This window comes from Empidonax traillii, unplaced genomic scaffold (genome assembly GCF_003031625.1).
Source record: "Empidonax traillii isolate 1590-97213 ecotype Southwest subspecies unplaced genomic scaffold, ASM303162v1 scaffold927:size442368, whole genome shotgun sequence".
Taxonomy (NCBI): Eukaryota; Metazoa; Chordata; class Aves; order Passeriformes; family Tyrannidae; genus Empidonax; species Empidonax traillii.
Window position 1 is genome coordinate 34309 of NW_020956120.1, and position 16538 is coordinate 50846.

General features: G+C 41.1%; 1 long non-coding RNA gene across 1 annotated transcript; it reads right to left on the bottom strand.

Moving 5' to 3' along the window:
- Positions 1-568: 568 nt before the first annotated feature.
- Positions 569-8007, bottom strand: LOC114067533. The gene is made up of 3 exons (XR_003573411.1): positions 7964-8007; positions 5749-5850; positions 569-2288 (listed from the first exon to the last, which is right to left on the bottom strand). It is a non-coding gene; the product is annotated as an uncharacterized LOC114067533 (long non-coding RNA).
- Positions 8008-16538: the final 8531 nt, after the last annotated feature.

Sequence of the window (16538 nt, forward strand, 5' to 3'; positions counted from 1 at the left end):
ATTTTTTTCCCCTCATTCTTTGCTATAAAGTTGTTAGGAAATGAAAAACAGTTCCATCTAGTTTTTCGCAAAAGGGACAATTTCTGAGTAGTTCTAGGTTATGCACTGAACGGTTACTTTAGCATCGCATATGAGTACTAAACAATCCATTTCTTCATTTTAGGTATTAAAATTTTGCTTTTTAGGATTTCTGTAAGATTTCTATATGTATATGGGGCTGAGAACTAATTGGAAAGAAGAAATGTAACTAGATAACCCTGATAAGGCCTGATCCAAATAATTCAGACCAGTAATGGAGGAAGTAAAACAAGTAAAACATGGAGTGGGGCCATGAAGTAGAATCACAAAGTCCTTCATCTGAGTTACCAAGAGCAGGGAAAATAGAAGAGAAAGGGATGGAGCCAAGCCTTAGTGTAAGCAGCAAAAGACCTGTTTGGTCTATGGAATTAGAGAATAAGGGGTGTTAATTGTGTAACCAACACATTTTGAAAAGATAGATCAGATCTGGCTATGTCCATTATTAACATCTCTGAATTTAACCCTGACAAGTACACACAGTCTGGTTATTGTCATCAACTGTGCTGCCACTCTGTGTTGTGAGTACACTCCAGCAGTTCTCTGTCCACATCCTCCTCTTCACCCTGTCAGATAAGCCATGGTGCCTCACTTTGTCACTGGGTTGCTGTGCATCACTAGAGGGTGGTCATGCATCTCATTACAAAGGTGGACATCTTCTCATGTTGGGTGAAATGACTTCATGGAAGTAGCCAGTATTTAGGAAACACCCTTAAAAAATGCCAAGTCCGAGTCAAAGCTGAAAGTGATGTCTGAAAAACACTCAGATTAGTCCCACAAAGTCCATCAGAGGATTAATTTTTCAGGCATCCCTGTCTGTGGAAGATTGGAAGAACCATGGTTTATGGTTCTCTAAAAGAACTTCTAGACTTACAAGGAATGTTAAGTCTTTAGGAAAGTCAATGAAAAGGGTGATGCCATCTGAATGCCCTGTTTGCAGCATATCATCTTTCAGACCAATCAATCTGTCATCCTCAAGCAGAGCTGTCCCTAAGCAGCAGAAGGTTACACCCGAGTGGACACAGCACAAGTCTGGTTTTCAGTCCAAATGATTTACTGTTGTCATAAACGGTGAGAAAACCATTTTTACAGCTTAGGAATCCGATCATTACAGTTTTGCTTCTCTACCCAAGGTTATGGGTAATGCAGAAAATGTTTCTGTATCCCAACTAATACAGAGGAAACAAATCACATATTTCTAATGTTCCAGAAATGGATAGGCAATTCCATAGCTATAGATCCAATTCCTTCTGAATGTCAATTTCCACCCTATCCCCAAAATGTTGTAATCATTTACAAGAGCACTGGTACTAATTTCCTCTCAGCTTAAAGGGTCACGGCTGCGTGCTTGCTTTCCTCACGTGTTTCAAGAACATGGTGATACCTCTGAGAAAAGGCATGCAATATATGACATCAGAATAACACAGGATGACACATTTTAGGTTCTCTGACGCAGTTATTTGAATGTTAGAGCACACTGGCTCTTTACTATCCCTGTAGCAGTTCTCTTCTCAGAATAGGGATAAATGTTGCAAACAGGGGAAACATCACTTGTTCTCTTCAGGGACCAACTTAGTGTGGTCCACTACATGGAAAGTTCCTGCACAGGTCTCTTGAACTGTCTCGTTTTATTACACTGTTGCAGCTTGTGATCCTTTATTAACATTTCCTTTGTTTTTGCTTGGATGTAACTGAGACGGGAGTTTTCAGTTGACTAAAGCAAAATAGTGGCATCAGGACCAAAACTGGAGCCCATTGCTGAGAATGAGATACAGTGTTTTAAAAATCAATTTGCACTAGCCACTGGAAAGTGTCACAATCACTACTCTACCTGCTTTTTCTAAATAAGTGTAGTGCAGGAGCTTTAAAGATGGTCAAATAAAATACATCAGTGGAAACCTTTTCTCTGAAAAGGTAGCTCCTTTGAGAAGAATACCTTTTGAAATCATGTCAGTTCTGTGAAAATGTTTTAAGAACAGCATAAAAATGTTCTGGCAGCTTCAAAGCATACCATTTTTATTTTTTTCAGGGCAAAACATTTGAATTTCTAAATCACTATGGTTTCAATTTTAATTAGCATAGAGTTAGAATACAGTGTAGCATAAATGAAAAGGTGCCATCATTAAGCATTTCAATTAGCTTCATTTTTCTTCCAGAAGTTTTGGGGATTTTTAAAGAATTTTTAAGGATTTCAAGTTTTTCAGATTGAATTCCTAATTAGAACAAAGACAAATCTCAAAAATATTCATAAAAGTGAAATTTTATCCTCTGCATAGCATATGTGCTCCCTCATACTCATGGCATGCTAAATTACGGTAAAATAGCATAGCACAGAATCATAGAATCATTTAGGTTGGAAAAGATCTCTAAGACCAATTGTTAACCTAGAATTGCCAAGTCCATCATAAATCGTGTCCCCAGGTGCCCCATCCACGTCTTTTAAATACCTCCAGCGATGGTGACTCCACCACTTCTCTGGGCATCATGTTCCAGTGCTTGGCAACCCTTTAGGTGAAGCACTCTTTCCTAAATCCAATCTAAACCTCCCCTAGTGCGACCTGAGGCCATTTCCTCTTGTCTTATTGCTTGTTACCTGGGTGAGGAGATTGACACCCACCTCTCTCCAACTTCCTTTTGGGTAGCTGTAGAGAGCATTAGGGTACCCTCTGAGTCTCCTTTTCTCTGGGCTGAACAACCCCAGATCCCTCAGCTGATCGTCATAAGACTTGTGCTGCAGACCCTTCACCAGCTCCATTGCCTTTCCCTGGACATGCTCCAGCACCTCCATGTCTTTCTTCTAGTGAGGGGTCCAAAACCGGGCACAGTACTCGAGGTGGCTGCACCAGTACAGAGGGATGATTCACTGCCCTAGTCCTGCTGGCCACACTATTTCTGATACAAACCAGGATTCAACATCATCATCCAAGTATAACTGCTTAATAAGTGCTGTCCACTTCAGAGTTGTGATTCTTTTAGAATGTGTTTTAAGAATACATATGATTTTGCAGCAATGCTGTATCACTGTACTATTATTAATATTCTTTCTACTGTATCACAATAGTCTTGTGTCCTCAGTTAAGGTGAATATTTGATTTGAATAGGAATGCTCAAATACAGAGGGGTAAACAGTTTGTCTTCTGCAAATTTTATGGTTCCATCTCTGAAGAAATTCAAGGACTGTACAACACGTAAAAAGGAGAGCAAGTGACTGAAGTCAGGGTTCAAATGGACAGGATCAAGCTGGTACAAACCACGGGGTCATACCCTTCTTTCCAGGTTTCTCTGTCCTAAGAAATAGCTGTGAATTTGATTGATTTTCCCTAAATACATTTCTTGAGAGGTAACAGTCTTTTTCTCTAGGGTTATTTATCCCATGCTGACACCTGTAATAGCTCCCAAATTAGTGTTTGCTGCCAAAGTCATTAGCATGCTGTTTACCAGTTCCTCTTAGGACTACTTCACTACAGTTGGAAAAGATGATTCTTTAGGAAGAAAGGAAGGAAAAAGAGAGGGAGAGCTAGAGCAGGGTGGAGGATGCTCCAGGAAATGGAGGCAGATGGAAAAAGGAGGAAATTATGAATAGAAAAGTAGGAGTAAAAGAGATATTAAATAAAAGAAAAAAAGAGAAACAGCCAACCAGAAAAGGAACCAATGTGTCTGGCTCAGTTAACATTTGAGAGGGTACTTAATTTCAAATATGAGAAGTCCACAGACCCAAGCCCATGCCTAAAATTAAGTCTGTGTTTTTTTCAGGCCAACATAACATTCAATTTTCTACACAAGGATTTAAAGCACCAGAGGGTATCCATTGGAAACTTGGTGAGATTAGGGCACCTGCCTCCCATGTGTTTCTTGACAAATCTCAGATTTTAAGATATAGTATTAAAATATAAAGTAAATTATGTCAGATCTCTTTCTGGTATTATTTCATATTCAGTGAAGGAACCTGAACAGAATTAAATTTCTACTCAGCTATTTAGCACTGGGCTAAGTGTCAAGAAGAAACAATTCTTTTCCTCAGGCCAACTTGGTGACAATTCCTTGCAGTTCACCAGACATTTTCTTGGAAATAAAATCTGTATCATGGTGAGGCTTTTTGTACAGCTAGAGTCACCACCATTCTCAGGCACAGAAGAGAGGACTAAGCACTTAACATCCTCAGTTGATGTCACCTCTGTGGCTCCGTATATCACCATAGCATCAGAACAGCCCTTTCTGGGTGTGCCAGCGCTGACTCCTGCCAGTGCTCAAGACTGTATAGTCTGCCGTGGCTGTTATGTACCATGCAGTACCAAAAGGAGAGTGAAATGAAATCTTAAACCTTGACTCACTGCCAGAAATCAGAAGAGGTATTGTTACATGAATGGGGCAGGATTTGCAGGGGGAATACTGCATCCTTCCTCTATTTTGGAATGAAACTAATCCCCAGAATTATCTAGTTCTGGAACGTTAAAATTGAGCCTCTTTGTACCTTTCATGTCATCTTCCGTTCTGCTGGCCTTCTGAAACTGAAGGGCATTGCATGATGAATTTGTAAGGTTACAGGTTTCCCATTTTGTACTTCACTGTACACTAGACTTCGAGAGGGCACCAGGGTCACTTCCATATTGTGTCTCAGATTGCTGCTGGTGATTATCCCAGATGTAATTGTTGGAGGGCAAAATTAAAACTTAAGCAGTCTTTCATTTCAGATAAATTAAAACAATCTTTGAGGACACGAAAAGGCCAAAAGCTGTAACCCTTCAACTAAACTAAATTGGGCCTGAGCCTATTTCAATTCACGAGGACCAGCAGGCACAGCCTGGCCGTGTACATGACACTGATACCACATATCCTGTTGGGAGTGGTGCCTTGTCAAAGCTGACTCCAGCCTGGCATCAGAAGAATTTCCCTGGGAGAATAACAGTGTTGCTCCACCCAAAACTACCCCCAGAAATAGTCTAGGGATGTCATAGTGCTGAGTCTTAGCATTCAACAGCATATTCTGGCTTTGTTTAATTTACTAAGATAGATGTCATCATCGCAAGGTCTGTCTGTTCCAAAGTTCATTTTTACTGAGTTGCACTAATTCCAATGGAACTTATTTTCCTTGAGGTTTTTTAGTATTTATTATTGATTAATTCTGGTAAATCTGGTAATATTTTCCTCTGTGCAAAAAGCAACTAACCAACCAACAAATCCTTCAGCTCTAGATATATATGCATGAAAAAATACCTTTTAAAATTCCATTTATTACAAATGAATCTGTGCCTAAAACTGACCTCTGGATTTTCCCCAACCTTTGATGGAGTCTGGATTTCGGTTTGAATTTTCATGAAGTCTGGACTCCTTTCATCAGTTTCTTTGAATCTGATTCTTGATCTGCTTGATATACAGAAGCAAGCCCCTAAACTAGGTAATCTTCTGTACACTGGTAAGATTCAAAGGTAAAGCCACATACTGAAACAAGCATCTTTCTTGATTTAAGAATATTTCACAAAGAAAAATGTAGCCATGTTTTAACCCATGACAGTTATCTGCTTCCTAGTAAAATAAAATCTAGCATCGTGTGGAGGTGTGGGATGGTAGTGGATGGGATACCAGGAAATAGGGGTGGAGAATGAGAGAAGTGAATGGGGAGGTGGGTAAGTCTGCAGTACCCCCTCTCAGTCCTGCACTAGGACCTGAACCCACCTTGCATTGGGATGGAAAGGATAAGTCCTTTGGCTGTCTTTTTCAACAACTTGTCATGTCATCTGGCATGTGGACAATGCTGGAGGGGATTCAAAAACAGACCTGAGGACAGAAATCCAGGCTTGGGGAACTCAGCATAGGCAGGGCTGTAAGTAGCTCACTGTGAAGGATGGGAAATTCCTTAAATGCCAATAGCTTCTAAAAAGCTAATGGTTTAATAGGGCTGGAAAAGAGTGTGTTGGAAATTTCCTCAGACATGGTTATGTATATCCTGTTAGGAAATGGACAGGAAGGAGAAGAGGCCCATCACTTTCTTCTTAGGTGTTTATTGTAATCAACGTGGAACCAGATAACTTCACATGCCAAAGATTTCAGTGGGTGGTGACAACCTCTTTCCATATAACAGTAGAGAGAACAGGCCTTCAGAGTCACAGCTCTCTGTTTATTCCATTTTGGTAGTGCTTTGTTGCAATAGTAACTGCAAGCACCCAAAGAACCTCTAAGATCTACACAAGTATGTCCTTATTAAAACCATTACTTTGCTGGAAAGCTTTGCTAACATATGGTTAGGACTGCTCACTTGGTTCCATAAACTCGATCTCAGCGTAATTCAAACCTGTGAGAAAGCAAGAAATACAGAGGATAATAAAGCAATAGTCACTTCAGCCTTTATAGCAATGCTCAATATACATTTAATGGAAATAATTCACCTTTTCAGTGAGTGACTTTCAGAGAACATAGTGTATAACTGACTACTGCACAGGCACACCTTCTCTTTGGAAAAGTGGACTGTATTCAACGTGACACTTCCTTTTACATGCATGCTCTGACCCAATTTCCTAGAAACAATTCCATAATAATTAAATTTCATCTTTCCCCCTACTCACCAGATAACAGTATTTAGTCACATATATATTATTAAGCCCACAGAATATTTTCCCTACTTTACTTTGCACAAGTGCCAATGGCTAAAATGACTCTGTTTCCCAGTACTGAACTCAGTCATGAAAAGAGGCATGCAGCTATCTCAGGGTGTGTATATATATATATATATGTCTGTATGTATATTCTTTTGATGTCACCCACAGGAGTGATGAGCACTGTGTGGCTGAGCCCCCATCTGAAGGTATGGCTTCCCATCTTTCCTACTGTCATGGTTTACTAAGTCTTCCACCATTTGACACAGCAATAATCAGCTCAGCAAATACTGCCAGTTCCCTCTTTCCCTTGCCAGCTCCCAGGAGGGAAAATAAAGGTTGCCTGAATGTTGACCTAAACTCTCTATTTCCTGGCTTCAAAAAGTCAGAATTTTGCTGAAGCTGATATTTTATACGAGCTCGCACTACTGCCAGGAAAACTAACTCTGAATTAATTAAGGGGGTTTGTCAATTAGTAAGAAAGATGCTTTAAAGACACGAAATTCACTCTTTCCTTGATTTTTAAAATGTATTTGAGAGAGCATCTTTGCAATGTGTTGATCTGTGATTCAGGATTAGAAAAAAATTCTGAAGATACAGGAGTTCTGAAGTTTCTAGTAAAGACTAGCTGCACTAGTAGACTGGGTTGGGTTTTTTCCTATGTGTGAGGTGATAGTTTGGTTTTGAACATTTTCCGCCTGACTGGCTCTTTTATACCAGTGGTAGTGTTCATCAACATTTTGCTATTTTCTTTATTGCTCTCATGGGTTCTGCTTTTAATGACAGTCAGAAAATGCTGAGCTAGGGATAAGCTGGCTTCTTTAGCAGATATATACAAAGGAATCAACTTTTTTAAATGTATGTATAACTGTTTGAAGCTGCAAACAACGGCACCAGTTTTCAACTGAGCTCATCTCCTATCTCTTTGGGAAAAAAAGAGAAAAAGTTATCCCAATATACTCAGCAGATCTCACTGTCACATTTTACAACTGGATTTTCAAAAGTACTTGAGTGGGCTCTTTGCTTGAATCTCTCGGATTCAAGCTGCATATGGATGAAAGATAGAGTGAAGCTGAAGTTTTGACCTAGGACTACAGATAATCTGAGCCTTTAGTTCAAGTTCTCTCAAAACTCAGCCATGAACTCATCACTTAAATTTTCAGTTCTACAGCTCTGTGATAGGATGTGGCATGACAGTAATGTTGGAAGGATAACAGAGCTTGAAGGATAAGTGATGTCAGTGGAAACAGGGGATGCACACCTCTCACCCCCTCCATCTTCTAATGTAAGCTACACACCACAGTTGTCTCTTAAATGTGACTACAACTTTCTTGACCTTCCAGGATGGATAGAAAATTTGGTCAGTGGATGAATTCAAACAAAGCAGATCTTGATTTGGAAACAAATTTTACATAACCCTTGTGCAGTTGAGCAGTGCAGGAGAGACACAAAAGATTTTCAGGCACAGACAACTCCAACTCTCTTCCTGAAGAAGATTTCTGTGGCAACGAGTGATTAAGTGTGATTGAAGCCATGCAAAATATTTTCAGAGAGTTGTTTCTTCCCAGATCAAAATGGGCTTGCTTTTGAATTCATAAATTCTTAAACGAAACTGGACTTCTCACTTCTCTCATATTCCAATTTGTGCCCCCTTCCTCTCCCAGAAATAAGTAATATGATCATCCATTCACTAGAATGACTGCCAAAATGCTGGGAGTAATGGTTTTAAATATTTTTCATTTCAAGCTTGGACAGTTGCTCTAGATTTGTATGTTGGCTTCAGACAAATCCCAGTTCCCTTACTCTCCATCCTGCTTCATGTTACCAGAAAAAGACAGTAGAAAAGTCTACTTAATATTTTGAGATAGGGAACTGCATTCTTTGTGTTGTCCCCTAGCTGCAAACAATGAAGACATTGCTGCTTCCTGTGGGTGGATCACCATTATCTTACCAATCACAAGAAACCCAAAGAGACAGACACAGGGATATAAGCATTTGCAGAAACAAATGCATATAGTAAAGATATCAGAGGAAAGTAATACAGTCTGCTCTACTCCAAGACAGTAAAAATACTGTGTTTATGAATGACCTTAATAATGAATGACCTTACAGAGTACTCTAATATCAGAGACAACATCAATCAAGTTAAACATCTGAAGTCCTTTCCTGGCAGGAGGGACGGATGCAGTGTAGTCATGTGGAAATCAGTTTTGTGTATTTTCATGCAGTGGTGCTGCATTAACACATGGACTACAAAACTACTGCTATCTTCATTAATTTAATTTTCTTGTAGCCATGGTGAATGAGTCCTGTTTGCTAGGTCATACCTTTTTCAGATGGTAATCTGCAGTAACCAAAATATGTTCCATTTCATTTGTATCATCTACACAAACACAAGCTCACCTCTGACAGCTCCCAGGTTAGGGGCTTGATACACCCATCCTTTCAAAAGAGGTTGGAAAAGAGTTAAGTGCAATAATCAGAAGCAGCGGAGGAGAGCTTCTGCTAATGGCAGCTTTTACGCAAGTGCCCTGCCACCTGTGTGACTGACTGCACGATGCCAGCCTTTGCTCTGCTAGGGTATGCCTAAGAACATTTTAATGGGAAGGGGCCTGGTTTTTAAAAAGCCATAATTAGAGGGGAAATTTTGTTTAAAAAAATGCAGCCATGTTACAGAATATTCACGTATAACAGAGAAAAACATTTCCAAATGTGATTCAGTCTGTATATGTGTGTTTTTCCTCTACATGCACAGCAAGCCCTTTTTTTGCAAGAATGATATTTTTGTACCATATTGTTTTTATTAAGATCTAAGAGAGAGGTTTATTTTGCCTCAAAATCTGTGCTCTAGAGTAACTTCCAAAGTCCTAACTTTGGTCTCATTGAAACTCTTGCCCTCCAGATTTTGAAGAAAATGTGGAAAGCTGAACTGTAAACTTTCAAACACTGTAATTTTCCTCAGGTCTGGTCATGGAAGTTTGAGGCTTGACACTCAGTTTCTGATTGTTGGATTTAGCAGTACTATTAGCCTCAAGACTAGAAGGCTTAAAAACATTGGCTTAATGCTCATATAAGGGTTTGAGCAGGATGTTTTCCTTTATTCTTCCTTCCCCACCCCTATGTTAGTACCAAATTACATACACTGCTTCAGATTTCCAACATTTCCCAATCTGGATTAATTTACATTTGGAGAGAGGGTGTGAATTAAACAGTTATAAAAGGCTTAGATGCAGTGCCAACTTGTTACTATGCTCTTTCAAGCATCAAATGTTTTTTCTATTAAGGAAGCTCTCAGAGAATTTCTTGCATCTGGAAATCTCTCTCATAGCACAGCTTTTTTATCGAATGCAAAATAAGATGTATATAAACTAAGGCATTGATAGTAACACGTCTCATGGAGACCCTGCTGTAGTTGGAGGAGCTATTATACTATGGCCTGCAATAAGATGTTGCCTTCTTCGAGGAGATTTCAGTCTGAGAAAAACCTAGCTCCTGCAGGGATGGGGAATGCAAGGGAAGAGTTGGAAGCAACAAGGAGACAAGCAAAGGGCAGGAGGCAAACTTACAGCTGATGTTCAGAACTCACAGCCTTCAGCCTGAACTGCGCTTAACAGTCCAAAGTGAGAAGTTGGGCTGATGGCAATTCATTAAATACTGTGGGGATGAGTTCAGCTTCCATGCTACTTTTTATATGCCTCCTACTAGACAACTATACCTAGGAGTGAATATGAAGCCTGCACTTCTTTTCTGCAGGTCTTTTTTCTTGAATTTTCTCATATGTCAAGTACATACAGACATACAATTCCATTTTCTCCCAAAGGATGTGATATAATTTCTGTCCCCAGTTGGTTGCAAACATCACATTCATAGCAGTATTTTAATTAAAATACTAAAGCACTGGATGAAGCTGATTCAAATTTGGGTATGTAAAAGATGGTCTCATTCTCACTGTTATTGATACAGAGCTGGGTTAGTCACTAAGGATTTTGGTAGCAAATTGAATTCAAGGTCCAGGTAACTTCTCCCTTGCCAGCATTCACAGAAATCTCTCCCACAGATATTATCTTAATCAGCTAGCCTCTGCCAAGTTTTGTAGGCTCTGTAATAATTATTTGTGGATCACAAATTTCCCAGTGATTGTGATTTCCATCCTGATGCATTATTGGCCAACACATCCTTAACATACTTCAGTATGTCCATCTTGTGATCTTTAGCCTGCCTTAACATTCTGCTCACGGTTACCTGAGTAGGTGTCCTTCTTCCTACTAGCAAATGCAGGAAGGAACTTAGACCTGAATATGTAGTTTCCCTCTCATGGGCCTGTAGAAGCAGAGGGGATTCAAAGCTTTAAGGAGAATAGTTGGTGAACTTTTTTCTCCTCTGTTCACCTTTTCTAATGAACAGCTACAACAGTATTAGACTTTCTGCATTCCTCCTTTACCAGATTTTTTTAGGGGTGTATGACTGGTATTGCAGGGTAGATGCAGAGTACAGTTCATCTCCCACATCACCAGTACCAATGTCAGAGACAGCACAAATGCTGCCAGCAAAAGTCTTAGCTCTTCTTCCTTTTCTCTCTGGTTCTCTGCTGAGTGGGGAGAGAGTACTGCATCAGCTTATAACTCATCAAATGTGACTAATAGTTTTATGGTGCTTAACATATGAGATAAATGTGAACTGATGTGAACTGAAAAGTAAGGAAATTTCCAGGCAGCACGTTTTAAACAATCAGAAAACAATCATTTTAACATGGCGCTTAATACTGTTGTGACTCATAGCCATCAGTTGTAGCAGTAGAAATGGATAAATGTGCTTTAAAAAGACTTGAAAGATTTGTGGAGGATGATTCCACCCTTGGCTGTTAAATATGACCATCCAAATGCAACTTCCGACTCAGGAAACTGTTCAGCTTTGCCAAGAAATGCCACAATATTCTAGAAGAAGAAAAACTCTTTTGAGAGAAACATTCCCTAAGCATCGACCTTGGTCTCTGTTGATAATGAGATGTTGTATGGCATGAAGGTTCTTATATTTTTCCTAAAAAATCCGCATATCAGTAATGTAGTGATTAACCTGTATCTTACAGGAGCTAATCTACACGGACTTTTACAGTTCCAATAAGTTTACTACTTGCAACCAATATTGCTGGATATTGCTGGATCCTATGCATTTAAATATACCTATGGTTCTAATAATTCAGGGTTTACCCAGTACACAGTCTGTATGCATTCTTCTCTGCCATGGCTCACCAAATAAAAATGGAAATTTGTAAACAATGGAAATGTGTCCACACTGTGCTGGCAATGCTTCTGAGTCTGCAATACAGAAGGCAGGCTGCAGAGAGAGAGAAAACACTGGTGTGCTGCTGCACCTCCTGACGCAACTCACAACGGATCTGGCTATCTTTGTACTCATGAAACAGTCACTGAAAAAAAAAAAAACAACAAACAAACTACTTTATCCAGTGATTGCACAGCCTATGCAGCCACACTGCAGCTGAGGGGAGAATCATGCCGATAGTTTGGAAAAAGGTTTCAAACCCAAGCTCCTCCAGGCAGGAGAGAGCATTCGCTCCTGCTCAGCCTAGCAGGCTCAGAGCTTTCCTGAAACACAGAGGTTAAAATTGCCACTCCAAACAGTCCCACCCAAGAGACTGCCCTGAAGCTTTTTACAGGGAAAGGATTTAATTAGAATGCAATTTTCATGGTATAATGCAATATTTGGTACAACAGGAATACCAAAATATATGCTTTGTGATTCACGGTGCAGGTTTGTTTAGGCAACTTTTAAGATGATCCCTAAGCAGAGAAAGGGCAAAGGCACCAGAGAGGAGGAGAGGCTTTGCTGAGCAGGTTTGAATGTCATAAATGCACAGTTATGGCTTAGTAATTGTATCACAGTTGACAGATGCTGCAGGAGTCACATGACTACAACATGACCTCATATTTCGGCTCTCTCCCCTCCTCCCCCAGTGATGAGGGCAGCGCTGGCACTTAAATAAGCAGAAGGCATTTCCAGAAGGCTAGTTTGTAAGTTACTTAAAGGAGAAGCCTGAATTTTGGCACAGAGATATACTTTGTACAGACTATTAAGCATCTGCTCAACAGTGGCAGTGAAGCAAAACTCTTTATCTCCCCTTGGGAAGTGCACTACAGTTGCTATTAGGGTAAAAATATTGAATTCCAAATCACATGAGCTTAGATCATCCCTTCACAAGGAAAAACCTGCAGGAGGAACGGTAGAGGGAAGAAATGCCTCCATGATCAATCACAGGATTACCCTGAAGACAGTGGAGCTGCTGCAAGCTCAGATGTCCTCCGGGGATGTGTGAGAGATGATGCAGCCACAAGGAGGTCATCTCTGCCCTACCACTGCCCCAGATGGGGCAGGGATGCTGTGGCAGGGTGATTTTACAGGAAAATAGAAGAATATATAATTTTATAGAGATTTTCCAGGGGTTCTAAGTGTCCTCCAAAGCCCATCCACTCCTTTTTGTGTTGATTTTGGATCATGCAATTCCCAGAAGGGTCCTGGGAGGAAGACAAGGTATGATGCTCTCTCAACGCCTAAACACCACTTCAGCATGAAGCAGAACCCCACCTTGGAAATTTCCAAAGGCGTAGCTGGCCCCATGGGGATAATTTTCTATCATATTAGTGTTACCAAAGCTGAGATGGGCTGAGAGGGAAAAGACCTAAATTAAAATCCCAGCTATGGCATGGATCCCCATCACAAGCTGGCACTAGTATTCTAAAAGTGAAGACATTTTTGTAAATTCTGGAGTTTTCTCATTAATGCATCTGCAATTTGCAGCTAGTCATGGACTACAGAGCTGCAACTTTTCAATACAGCTTCATTGTTGTTCAGAAGATAAAAAGTAAGAATTTTCTATACTACTACTTGTCTCTAAACCTTCTTTTCTTTAGCTTGCTGTTTCTCTTCTCTTTTCAATCCACGTGGACTGAAACGTGGCACAGTTATAGTCATCTACCAGTTTCAGTGGTAATGCTTTGGAGGTGTAAGATCCCAGTTAGCCTCCTTAATGTTGACAGCACATCAGAACTGGATGGGATTTCTCTGCTTTTGATACACACGGTTTCAGTCACATTTTGGGTTTCAGCTCCATGAAGGCTTTTGTTTGAACAGACCTGGCTACATGCAGCAATGATTATTTTGATTCTCCCAGCTGAAGCACGAGCACTCCCAGAAGGGCCAGCAGCTCAGCGGCCTGCTGCTTGCGCCCTGCTTTGCTGCTGACCTGTAACAGGACTTGGCTGAAGACCTTCATATGATTCTTTATTTTCTTTCATGAAAGAAAACGAAAACTGAAAACTGGATGACAAGAGCTCTGTGTGTATGTATGTGTGTTGGCTATTATTGCTTGACCATAAGCAAGGGTCTTCTAGCCTTTCGGAGCGTGCTTGGGCGGCTGAGCCTGTGTCCCCAGCAAGCACAGTGACTCTCCTCCGTGGCACTTGAGACCAGCTCCAGGTGCTGACCCAGCCCGGCCAAAGGCACAGGCTGTCACACCCGAGGCTCTGGGTTGCACTCAACCAGCAGCTTTCCCGCAGGGAAAGGAGCTCGCTCCGCGGTGCCGCGGGGGTGCCAGCCCAACTCCCGCTCCCACCTCTCCCGCCGCTCCCGCCCCGTGCGGCGGCCATGTTGGGAGCCCCGCGCAGCGCCATCTTGTGGCTCCTGAGGGCTGGTGGCAGGAGCCGGACGGGACGGACGAGACATCACCAACCCCGGAGCGGGACCGGCTGAGGACGCCGGTGCCCTTCTTGTCATGGAAAGAAGTAAAAGCATTTCAAAGTGTTCTAGGGCCGCCTCCTTCTCCGCACAGTGAGCGAGCAGCAGCAGCTTCCCTAGCCCCGCTGTGATACTTCCCGGTGCTGAGTGGGAATGGGGATTTTCGGGTGTCTCAGTGAGCCTCAGCTCCTTCCCAGAGTATCAGAAGGCACCTTCCCCGTGGGAACCACATCAGCAGCGAAGGACTGCTGCTCATACTCTAACACACCAGTTGCTGAACATGTAAAAAAGCATGATGATAAATACACACTATTAGAGTTCAGGCTGGGCCTGCAACCAATTCCTTGTACATGAGAACCATAGCTCCCAGTGTTTCACCAAGATTTATAATCCTCAGGCACCTTATTCTCACCTAGCCTGGCCTGTGAGAATGTTTTCTGGTAAAAGGTTGAATTGTAAGCAGTTATTTGGGAAAAATAATCTGGTGACCAGCTCCATCATTCCTCAAATGCTGGTGGCAGTCTGTGGTGTCGCCCAGAGCCTGGTGGAGAAAGGCGATTTATTCCCAGTTTGAATGGGCTTTCCTCTGTGCCAGGCTACTGCAACACACAGCAGGCACAGAGAGGCTTGGGAAACAAGTGAGAGAAAGCTCCTGCGCCTTCTGAGGGCTTACATAGCCTTTGGAGCTGGATTTGAACTGAATGAGACTGCCCTGGAGTAGGGTAGATAGCAAAGTGGGATCAGTCACGGTTTCAGGTATTGACCTGTTTGTCACAGCATCATCCTTTGGGGACTCTCACTTTATCCACCTTCTTGCTAAAGCTTTCCAAAAAGAGTTATTTAAGCCTTTTTGCAGGCTGCCGTCCTCTGTCACTGAATGAAAAGTTTTCAGAGACTGTGTATTCACTATGTTACAAACATTGATCAAAACATCTAGGTTTCTACAGGTTTATGCCGTACACTTAGGTGCCAGGAAACATTTGAAAATCTAGCTCTCGTTGTTAGCTCTTTTTTTTCTTAATTTTCTTAGCACTGGTAAATTAAGTTGTTATCAAATTATTGTTGTTATGTAATAAAATGCTGATTAGGTGAAAGCAACAAACAATCTATCACATACTCTGTGGCATTCACTTGACATTTTTAACTACCACAAAAAGTAGTTAAAAGTCCCTTTTAGGATGTAAAGCAGTACAAGGTCTCTGTGTGAACCTCACCAAAAGCCACGAACACTCATGAGTAAAGAAAGCTTATTTTCACAAGTTTACAGTAAGCCTACATGGCTTGACTGAAGAACATCCATGGTTTGTATCACTTATTCAACAGGCTCTCTCGAGCTAGTAAAGGTAAGGAACTTAATCTATTGGTGAATGGCCTGAGGATATTCCCTCTTATAAATATTACATGTCACTGTAACAAACATTTTATTCTGGGAATAGACTAAATGATAGTATCATTGACAGTTTGTCTAGGGCTTTACAATTCTCTCTTTTGACTTGAACTGGGACTTAAATTAAGCTTCTAAATTCTGCTTTTCTGCTCACAATCTGCCTAATCAAAGAAGGAGATCCTTATGAACATTTCAATGCCCAAGCTGCTGGTAGGAGTCCCTGATAGATTTCTGTTTTAAATTTAGCATAGCCCAGAATAGTGATTTCTGTTTTAAATTTAGCATAGTCCAGAATAGTAACTCTTACATAACATATACACAGCAAATATGGGACTTGCTATAATTTCAGTGAGAGACTGCAGATTTCCTGCAGAACAACTGAGGTAGACAGCATTAGAGTCATGCCTCATATAAAAAGCTTGAGCAAATAAGCTTATTCGTGCAAAGCAAGGGATAATATGTAGGTATCAGAATATAGTTGACAACCATATGGACTGTGACAGATCTTAGTTCCTCTCGTGTGTCTGTGTGTGGCATTGTGGCTTCTGATTACCTCAAAACATACAGATGTGTCGCACTCCCTGTTCCTGAGGACAAAGAGAGACAGCAAGGCAAGAATTTGCACTCCATTGCTCACAGGCCATTTGGGCTACTCAGGAAGGGGACTTCTTAGACAAATACAATCTCTGCTTATTCACAGCTAGCTAGCTGTGGAGCATACTCTCCTCCACGCCCGT